Here is a 12,037-nt window from a genome sequence, read left to right on the forward strand (position 1 = left end):
ATCGTTTAAACCAGTAAGTTTTGAGGCGGCAAGTTGTACAGAAATGGATAACCAAAACACTTAATAACGCTAACTTATTTCAAAAGTCACTTGTCCCCCAGGAAAAAAAGGGAATTCTATTATTTCCTTCATTTGGTTTTCAAGTTTCAAAAAGACCATCTTCACTTTCTTGGCTCTGACTCACCTGTTTATTTTCTGTTTAATAATGTGGTGGGACAAATCTGACTATAAAAGTAAAACCCATCAAAGCTGTATTATTTTATTTCCCCCTGTAGTTGATCATGACAATTGCTTATATAGTAAATAATAAATCTGTATTGAATAAATGAATGTGTGATCTGAGCCACAGATTTGTGAAAATCCATTGTAAGTGTAAAGTGCAATATAAAATTTAGACATTCCCATCAATAATCCCATTATATTAAAACAGTATGTGAAATAAATAACCTTTATGATTTATGTGTATTTTAAAACATCCCATTTTAGAAGACCTCTACCTGAATATAGGTTTAATCTCATCCTTCAATGTACTTTCATCTGAAACACATCTTCTGTTTAAACCATTGATCTGAACTGTGTCTTTAAGGCTGTGTACATTTCTCTTCCTTCCTTCCATCCATCCTTCCTTTCTACCTCCCTCCCTTCCTTCTCTCTCATTCAACAAGGTTGTTGACATTGATACAATCAAATTTCTGTAGAACATTTCAATCACCGCAGTGATCCCCATGTTTCCTAGTTTTAGTCTCACCTACTTGTCTTCCATCCTACCTTCCCCTTAACATTTGGCAATGATTAATTTGTTTTCTATTTCTATAATTATTTCATTTGAATAATGGTCTATAAATACAATCAACTTTTAAGATTTTTTTTTCACTCAGCAGAATTCTTTGGAGATTTACACAGGTTGTTGCATTTATTTATACTTTATTCCTTCTTATTGATGAATAGGACTTTGAGGTATGGACACACTATATAGTTTGTTTGACTATGTAAAGACATCTGGGTAGTTCCCTGTTTGGAGCTATTCCAAATTAAGTTGTTAAAAACATTTATGTACAGGTTTTAATAGAATACAAGTTTTTATTTATCTGTGATAAGTGTCCATGAACGCAATTGACGGATTATATGGTGCTTACATTCTTAGTTTCTAGTAAAATTGCCAAAATGTGTTCTGGAGACGCTGTCCTCTGTTACATTCCTATCAGCCATGTGTTATGGTCCAATTTTTTTCACATTCTTCTCAGCATTTGATATGCTCACTTTTTTTTAATTTTAGCTTTTCTGAAAGTTGTGTTGTGATATCTGATTATGGTTTAACTTGCATTTCTCTAATGGCCAATGATATTGAAAATCATTCTGTGTCTTATTTATCCCTACTACATCCATTTTGGTGAAATTTCTGTTCATATTTTGTACCTCTTCATCTATTTGGATTAATGGATTTTTTCATTATTTTTTTAAATTGTTGAGATTTGAGAGTTCTTTATATATTTTAGATACTAGTCTTCTTCAGATATGTAGTTTGCAAATATTTTCTCCCACTCTGTAGCTCATTTTCCTCTGCTTTTTATAGGGTCTTTGATAGGGCAATATTTTTTTTAATGTTGATAAAGTCCAATTCTTCTATTTATGTCAAAGATTGTATCAAATTGGTGTTATTTTCTTAAATGTTGGTAAAATTCCCCAATGAAATCATCTGGTTTGAAAGTTTCTTTTTGAAGACTTTTTAAATCATAAATATGATATCCTTAATCATTATAAGGGTATTCAAGGTTTCTATTTCATATTAGGTGAATTATGGTAGTTTTGCTTTTCAATAAATTAATTCATTTCATCTAAGTTGTCAAAGTTTTGTATTTCTATTATTATTCAGTTCAGTGAATTTTAAAAATTTCCCTAGAGACTTCCTCTTCATTTTCTGAAATATTTAGTAGTGTATTATTTAGTCTCCAACTGTTTGGGATTTTCCTTTTAACTTTCTGTGATTAAATTTATAGTTTGATTTTGGTATGTTCAGAGAATACATTGTGTATGATTTCAATTGTTTTAAATTTGTTAGGATTTGCATTATGTCCCAGGATATGGTTTATCTGGATATATGTTCCCTGTGGACATGAAGATAATGTGTTTTCTGCTGTTGTGCGTACTATAAATGTAATGCGTATCCTGCTGATTGGTGGTTATTATGAGGTTTTTCTTGTTGACTTTTTGTCTAGTTCTATCAATTGTTCAGAAGCAGATGTTGAAATCTCCAAGAATAATTGTAATTTGTTTGTTTAGCCTTTCAATTGTATTTGCTTTTTGCTTCACATAGTTTACAGCTATGTGATTTGGTGCATCTACCTTAGGATTGCTATGCCCCTTGGGAGTTTGACTGTTGTATCATTATAATGTATTCCGCTCTGTCTCTGGTGATTTGCTTTATTCTATGTCTAGCTTATTTGATATTAATATGGCCCATCCTGCTCTCCTTCATGTAATATTTTCATAATAGATGTTTCTATCTTCTTACTTTCAGCCTTCTTATGTTGTTATATTTGAAGTATGTTTCTTATAGGCAACATATTTTTAGGTCACATGTTTTAAACCATTCTGAAATTCTCTTGTCTCTAAATATGAAAGAACAATAGCAGGAAGGGAATCAAAGAAAAGCTTTTTTTAGCATCTTAACGAAATAAATCCCCAAACAGAGAGCTCTGATATGAACTGATTAGAGCACATCTTTAAGTTAGTTTGCAGACCTAAGTAAACTATGCTTCCGAACCCAACTGTCTGAACCTCAGGAATGCTCAGGCACACCAACAGAAGGACTGAGAGGCTGAGGGCCAGTAAAGACTCTGGTCTAATACTCCACCCAGCTTACATGTATGTAGCAACATGGAGGAGAAGTGAGCTGGGCTTGTCTGTCCTTGGAAGGTCTTGCCCCACCCCTCTGGGAAGAATGTTGATTCCCAGTGGGTCAAATCAGCTTATTGATAAAGCATGGTCTCACAAATGTTGTGTCCCTAAGCAATGAGTAGTAAATTAGTAAGTAGTAAATAGATGTGTAGGGCACTAGTGAAGAAAATTCAAGAATCTTCTGACACAAGACATTTTCCTGATAGCTGACTTTTACTCTTCAGGCTAAACTTCACAAATTTACATTTCTCCCTATTCTTTTCATCTTTTTCACTTCAGACTGTCTCTCCAGACAACCAGATTTTCTAAGAGATTTCTAGATTTCATCATCTTTCATCTCTACTTACCCCTTTCACACATGGTATCCCAGGGATTTCCTGAGAAGATTGGATACCCATGGCGGCCTTAGACGTGAACTCATTCTTGGCTAAATAACAGCATTCATGTGCCTGAGATAATCATCAGGGACACGTCCCTCACTTAAAGAGAGTTCTCTGGATACTCTGGCCACTCAGCAATGCTGCAGATTGAAGTGGGTGATTTATCACTGCACTCTGGGGGATCCAAGCCCACAGTATACTTTGGCACAAGAGACCATGGCCAGCAAAGTCACTCAGACACATTTTTGATGATTCTACAAAAACCAATTAAATTTTATACCAAAGATCATTTAAGTCAAAAGTGGACTTATATGAAGAGCCACATGATCATATCCAGATACCTCCCAGAAAGTCTACAGTAGAAATGTGCCCTTTGTGCCACCTATAATAAATCAACAACTAAACAAAGTAATCCTAACTCAGAAATGGGTTTTTCCAACAGATATTCACTCCTCTTTGTAAGATCCCAGAAAAAAAAGGTCATCATCCTCTCTCTGTAAACAGAAAAAAAGCCTCACTACATGGCAAGTATATTCATACTTCAAGGTTCAATTACTTTTATTTAAAACACGAATTGAACCCAAGAATGGGATGAGAGGGATGGAATATGGAATATTGTCATAAAACACAAGAGCTTAAATGATTCACTCAAGGCAATGATATTTAGAAGTGACAGTGTCTGAATTCAAAACCATGTCTAATTTCAACATGTCTCTTAGAAATGAATTAAAATGGACAATGGAATCAGAGGAGAAAGGCTCTTCCCCAAAGACTGTTCAGTAAGAAGTGCATGCCAATTCATCCTAGTTTAACTAGAATTCTTCCAGGTTTAGCCCTGAAAGTTCATGTTCTCAGAAATTCTTAATCCTACGCAAACGGGGACCACTGACCAGGAAGGATAAGAAAACAATGGGATGATCCGGACCAATTACCAGTTCTGTACTAAGAGTTCCATGATATTTGTCAAGTTACCCCAACTCTCGGGCTCTCAGTTTCTTTATCCATTAAATGTAGATCTCTTTACTCAATTCAGGTTAAAAAAAAAAAAAAGTGCAAGTTCCACACAAGATCATCTCTGTGAAAAAGCTTTCATCCAGTGGGTTCTCAACATTTTTGTGTTTTTAAGGCTGAAAAGACATTGTAGGGCCAAATCACACAGGTGCACGTCTAATCCAGATGTATTTGGGAAGTGAGGACTTATCAAGCAGGGAAGCGAAAACCTCACTGAGTAGTCCCATCTAGGAGGGAGGGAGGTGGGATAATGGAAGGGAATGGCAGGTTAGAGATTCAAGATATGTGGAGATCTCTGCCCTTTTGCCTGCTGCCCCTTGGTTATCAGCCATGACTTGACAGGATGTCAAGTCCAGGATGTCAGCCATGACTTGACATGAAGACCTGAGGCCACTGAGAACTTTGCTGGGTGTCTCTTTGCCGGCACTCTGAGAACTGAGAGCTTAGTTATGGTGCACTGTGGAGGAAGGCAGTAAGGCAAGGATGGAGCCCACCACTGACTGAAGACCATAGCCCTTCCTATTTTGGAGCTGTGGTCTTGGTTTCCAAGGAAGACAGGTAGACCCCATAATACCATAGATTGAATTAGTCACTGCCTTTGTCCATGAATTCTCAGATTTGATTTAGTTTAAAACAAATAGAGTTAGTCTCCATGGATCTAAATACTGTAAGACAAATTGTTATCATCTACTCAAAGAAAAATAAGATATTTTTCTGGATCATAAATATTCTTAGAGGATAGTTTAACGGAAAGTCATATACACAGTTAATTATTACATAAGAAGATGAAATTGCTTGTAAAAGGGATGGGGAGAACTGAGTAAGGAACTTTTTAACTGTAAATTTCCAGATAGAAAGGCAGACAGAGCAACCCTGCAGTTCTCTCCCGTGGTAATCCTGGGACAAATAACTTCTCTGAGATCAAAGAGCCTAGATGAAGAGATGAAGAACATACTCAAAATGCCATGTTTATGCCTAAAAGAAGAAAGACAAATACACAGGAACAATCTTCAACTCTTGATCTCTCTCCTTTTTATACAGAATTCTCTAGCAGGGTCAGGAGAGGAGGGACCATCTTCCTTGCAGACTACTTCCACAGGTAAGTGACACTTCGGAATGGACTAGTCCTCAGGACCTGAGGAATAAAAACCAACTAAAGACCCCACCAAATGTCAGAAAAGTCACTTTGTTCCAAAGAGGCTGCTTTTAACCACGCTTGTTCCAGTCCAATGCTAAATCCATGGAGAGTGTAAGAATTAGCCTTCCCTTAATTGGCACGGGCAAGAAGTCTCTCCAGGAAAGTTCTTCCTAAGGGAAGATTTAAAATTCCCTTAGTCAAAACCATAGCTGAGGGGATGGAGGGTGGGTCTGATCTTCTGTCTAAAATATTTAGAGTAACTGATGAGAGAGAGAGTGAGCCAGCGAGGATAAGCGAGAGCCTGAGTTGAATGATTGATAATGAAACATTTCTAATCACATCAGCCTTTTGCAGAGAAGACAGGTCATGGAACTTATAGATCCACAGCTACAAGTTTAAGAGTTTTTGACAAATAGCTATAATTTAAAATACAATTACTAAAAGATAAGACAGATGTGAACAGCTTGTTTCTTTTTTCATGTGGAAGTCAAACAGGAACAGGGAGATATTTCGCTGCCACAATGGTTCAGGGTTGGTAAAGTTAGCTCACAAAACACTAAACCAGCAAAACTGAGGGTACCTTAACTCCCTGGGGAGAAAAATGTATGTCCTTTTATTTTCTATCCTCTAGAAATGACTTATTTCAAAATAGTATTTTATTTTCTGACTGTAAATGATGTATGTTTTCCTTTTTGAAGTAAATAAAATAAAAGTAAAATATTAAATATAAAATAAATGAAACTCTCATCCACATTCAAATCTAGAACTAATTGTGACCATAAGTTTCCCAAAGAATAGTTTTACATAGTTTAGATTTTGCATAACCCATTTTTTTGGGTTATGCATAACCCATGATTTTGTCCCCATTTAATATTAAAACACAAACATTTTGCAATGCCATTAAAAAATACTACATTTAATTTTAATATCTCCAAAACATTCTGTTTTTGGAGAAAAACAGACTTCTGAATTTTTCAAGTCTGTTTTTAAATTTAACAAATGAAAAAAAAATAAGCTAACAAAATATAGTTTCTAAGATTGTTGTAAGGAATTTACTCTGCTTACTACTTTAAATAATTCTCTGAGAATTTAATTTTATTGGATAACATTTGTTTTGTCAAATTGTTTTCCAAAACATCTGCATTTGTTCTGTACCTTCCCCATAGCCCATAAAGCAAGAAATAACTCCATATTAGAAAAGTAAGCCTTTGAACCTTGTAGTATTATATAATGTTTCCTCAACCCAAGTTCCTAGTTATTTTCATCTCAGTGGTTAATTACTAACTAGCAAAGACATATTCAGGTCTTGAAAAAAATGTCTTTCAATTCTGTTGAGTCTATCATGTTTCCTATTTGAATCCTACCGCTCTTAAAATTCCATTCCATTTTCCCTTAAAAGTTTGTTTTAGTAATTGTTGCTTGCTATTAGAAAAACAGAGGTTACTGATTCATAGAAGAGAAATTTTCATTGATACCATTTTTCTTTCTAATATGAATATTAATGATAGCCAATTTGTACTGAATACTTACTATATATGGGCACCGTAATAAGGAATATATACACACACACATATATATGTATGTACGTGTGTGTGTGTATTTGAAGATTTTATATATATATATATATATATATATATATATATACACACACATATATATAGCTATACCTCTATCTGTCTATCTAGAAAATCTCTAAATTTCATTCTTGCAGGATTTCTGGTTAATGACTTAGGAAAATGTGGCTCAGAGAAGGGGAGTGCCTTCTTGAAGTCACACAGCCATAGATCGAGATGAGAGTTAAGCTGGGAATAATGACAATAGAATCCAGGCTCTTCCAGTGCATTGAGTTTGAAGCACAAATTAAGCAATGTAATTTCAGTATAGCTCTGGACGTGTAAAGGGACAGTCACTGGATCCTTAGACTTTTATCTTTAAAACTGACCCTGACCCTGGCCAGGAGAAGAGGATGGGGATTAGCTTTGCTCTAATACCTCTTTTTTCTCTGAGGCAAGAGTGTGAATACCTGTGCTGATTATACCTACTTGTTCAAATACTTATGCTCCTTGTATTGGTCAGCTAGCTCTTTTAATGGAAAATCCTATGAATCTGGTTATTTCCTTAGTAATCAATTAGAAGATGAGATCTGAATATATTTATTTTAGGAAAATAATTCCTATTTATTGGTGGAGAGATGAGGTAGTATAAAGGGTTGTATAAAGCTGGTTCTGCCAGTGTTCTAGCTGCAGCTAGATAACTTTGTGGATACATGTCTATACCTCTCCATACCATACACTTTCATAGTCTGGAAAATGAACACAATGCTAGTTTTCTCATGAATTATGAGGGTTTTATGAGATGATGCAAATTAACACTTTTTTTTTTTTTTGGAGAGAGATCGGGAGCGGTGGGGTGAGACAGAGGAAGAGAGAGAGAGGGAGACCTTAGCAGGCTCCACACCCAGTGCAGAACCTAATGTGAGACTCATGAACCTGAGATCATGACCTGAGATAAAATCAAAAGTCAGACACTTAACCACTGAGCCACCCAGGCACCCTGGAAATGAACACAATTTATGAAGCACAGAAACATGATGAATACTTGGGGGGAAAAAAAAGGAGAGAGAGAGGGAGAAAGATTGTCCAGTTCACTCACTTGGCTGATAAAGAAGGAAGGTGGACTCTAATACTGGTCCAGAGATATGCCAAGTGCAGTGAACACACTGTGTCAGTTAAGATGACAGCCTCTCTGACATAGATCCTTCTGTAGATGGGGCAAGCGAATCTCAGGGAGATTAAGTCATATGCTCCTATTTATACATGCAGTATATAACCTAGTCAGTATTTTGAAGCTGGTTCCTCTCTTTAGAAGACCTGGGCTTTACCTAAATGCAATGCTTTATTATTCCTTTTCTTCATCTCAAAGGCACTTTCTCCTGCATTTGACTTCCTTCCAATTCTGAATTCCTTCCAATTCCTTTGATTTATATTGGGTGACAATGTGACCACCACATAAGAGATTCATTTTGTCCACTATGCACATCACTTTCCCTGGTGTTGGGGCACCATCCCTATCCCAGCTGTAGAAAGTATCCTCCTTACTCAACTCATCTCTCTCCTGCCCAAAAACTCTGCATAATGGAAAGTCACAGCAGTTAAAGCCTCCATGATGCATGGGACCCATCTCCAACCACAAACCATCTGGAGGAATGAAAGCATAATGAAATACCATAGTTGGTCCAGGCCTAAAGGAGGTCTTTCCTGCAATATTTACCTCCCACATTAATTCTCTAATGAGACAACTACACTTCATGTTCCCATAAGCCCAGTTTAATATGTTAAATGGAACTGTTTTTTTTTTTTTTTTAAAGATTTTATTCATTTATTTGACAGACAGAGATCACAAGTAGGCAGAAAGGCAGGCGGCGGGGTGGGGAAGCAAGCTCCCTGCCGAGCAGAGAGCCCAACTCGGGGCTGGATCCCAGGACCCTGGGATCATGACCTGAGCCAAAGGCAGAGGCTTTAAGCCACTGAGCCATCCAGGCGCCCCAGAACTGATTATCTTTAACATATAGTTTATATTTGGAATTTAGATAGTTGCTGTAGATGACGGGGCTCAAGAAACAGCAACAGAAAGTCCTTACTTCCTAAAATAATATTAGATTACTTCTTTGGAATGTCTAGTCCAGACCCCTAAGTGATAACTACATTCTTACCAGTGTCTTTCATATTAGCAGACCAAGAGTCTAAAATAATCATCTTTTGAAAACAGCAACTTTAACAAGAAATTCACATCTACTCACTCATTTGTTCCTCTAGTCAATAAATAAATCCTGACTACTTTTTGTACCCGGCACTATTCTAAGGGCTCAGGATAAATCAGTGAGCAAAACAGACATGATCCTTTCCTGTCAGAACTTAAATGCTAGGAGATGAGACAGACAATTCACTATGAATGAGCATGATAACTGTATGGTTTAGATAACATGTTGGACGGCATATGTGGATCAGCATAAGAGATATCAAAGTGTGAGGTGTGCAGCAGACTATAGTGGTCATGGGAGCCTGATTGGAAGGTGGAGCTTGAGCAAAAACTTGAAGGGAACTAAAAAGGAATTTAGGTCCCCAGGGAGTAGGGAAGGGTTGTTCTGGTAGAGGAAGACTAAGGGCAAAGGCATAGAGTGTTTGAGAATCCACTAGGAGACCACCAAGACCAGATGGAGGGCCCTGTAGGACTTGTGAGGGACTCTGGCATTGGCTCCTAGTAAAAGAGGGAGCTATTAATGATTTCAGACTAGAGGACTGACGTGAACTATCTGATATTTCATGTGAACTCATTGGTGCCAAGCCTCTGTGGACTGAATATGTATGCCCCCCAAAATTCATATGTTGAAGATCTAATCCCCAAGGTGATTGCATTAGGAGGTGGGGTTTTGGGGAGGTAATTAGTTTCAGTGAAGTCATGAGGTTGAGGTGCCCATAATGGGATGTCTGCCCTTGTAGGAAGGTGAGGGACCAGACCTCTCTTTCTCTGCCATGTGAGGAAACAGCAAGAAAACAACCATCTGCAAATCAAGAAGCGGACATTTGCCAAGACCTGAATCAGCTGGCACGTTTATCTTGGACTTCCCAGCTTCCAGAACTGGGAGAAATAAATTTCTGTTGTTTCAGCCACCCAGTCTATGGCATTCCATTATGGAAGCCCAAATGCCCTAAGACACAGGTCCTAAGTGAAGTAATTTGTATTTCTCAGTCAGTCTGTGAGTTAACAGCAGCAGCTCCATTTGACAGATAAGCACACAAAAAGTTCTGAAAGATGAAATGCTAAAGGAGTGATGTTCCAGAAGCAAGATAAGTAATATTCTGTCCACAGAAATTCATTAGAGGTACCCACACGCTCCCGCCCCCGACTCTCATCTGTGTAACTTTCCCATGTAGGTCCCTAGAGAGTCCCACTCCCATCCTCCAGATTCTTCTGGCATCTTCTTGTCTTTCAGAGCAGAGCTGAACCTCAATGTTCTGGGTAAAGTCAATCCTGAGCACCGGTTTCAGTATCCCTTATTGGTTCTTCCATAGTTTTTATCATAATCTGTAACCGTTTATTTATTTACTTGTTCATGCTTTCTCTGCTACACTGAATATCAGCTAAATTACTCTAAATGATTTGTGACTATCACACATCTAGCACAATGCCTGGTATTTTGTGGGTGTTAAATAAATATTTATGGAAAGACAGAGTTACAAACACTTAAAACAATATGAAAATAAACAAAAATTCATTTTTTGTGATTCTCACAAATGAAATAAAAATGGCTCCTCCCTGCTGCCAGAACCAAAAGCTCAAGTCCTCACGGTTTGGCCAGGGTTTGCCTTTTTCTGCTCATCTGTCACCAAATCCTTGTTCTTCTCACGAGAAGATACCTCCAGTAAGTCTGGATCTTTATTCATGATTGGTTACCCAAGAAGGCGTGTAATTCTTGGTGCACTACTTCTCCCACTGGAATTAGACCCAGGAGCAGGATCTGGTTTAATTCATAACCTCATGTTGTACTAACTTAATGAACGTTAAAAAGTACTCAGTACATAAACATATAAATTGAAATACTTAACATCACTAAGACTATATTAATATTGTTTATTCATATTGTGATTTTAAAAATATTTATGTATTTGAGAGAAAGAGCAAGCAGAGGAAGGGGCAGAAGGAGGGGAGAGGAGTGGACTGCTCACAGAGACCCTGTGGGGCTTAATCCCAGGACCCGGAGAGCATGACCTGAGCCAAAACCAAGAGCTGGATGCTAACCAACCGTACCACCCAAGCAGCCCTATTCATATTATTCTTTCACGAACTTAGCACTTTGATCATGCCATTAAGTATTCTTTAAATCACCACTGATTCATTCCAGAAGTCTCCTGCAGTGGGCACGATGGTTGGTATTTTGTTTTAGAAACAAGGAAACTGCAGTTCAAAGAGGTAAAGTCAGTTGCCTAAGGAGACTTACCTAGTAACTGGTGGAGGGGAGCTTGGAACGGAGGCCGTCCATCACAAAAATCTGAGCAGTTGCCGTCTTATCTTTACAGCTAGTACAGGCATGGTTGTCCCTGTTTTCTAGATGTGGAGTTTGGTGAAAAGACAGACAGAACACCAAGACTCACATTCTTTCTGCCAAATAAACTTCCTTGCCCAAGTCTTAACTTTGTTACTGTGTGTCTGAGTGCAGAGGGTTCTGGACTTCCCCAGTTACACTAGTGTAACTACTACTGTAACAGATAGTCACACTAAATTGTATCAAGAACTCTAGGAGGAGCAAGTACAATGAGCCCCATGAAGGCATGGATAAGAGCAAAATGTCAACAAAATTTACCCTCCTGGGAGTTCTGGTAACTTGAGAACTGTGGAGCTAAATGGGACCTCTTTTTTTTTTTTTTTAAATGAGAACATAGAGGCCCAGAGAAAGTCAGACACTTGTTACACATCATGGAGAAGGAATTTAGCCCTGCCCAAGCCAGAAACCTCACTCTTCTTAATTTAATCCTGAACTACTTCTACCACTCCTTGAGAGACTCAGGTCCCTTTTCAACCAGCAGTTTGGTACCAGAACAGAGTGAGTCAT

Source organism: Neovison vison, chromosome 4 (assembly GCF_020171115.1).
Source record: "Neovison vison isolate M4711 chromosome 4, ASM_NN_V1, whole genome shotgun sequence".
Taxonomy (NCBI): Eukaryota; Metazoa; Chordata; class Mammalia; order Carnivora; family Mustelidae; genus Neogale; species Neogale vison.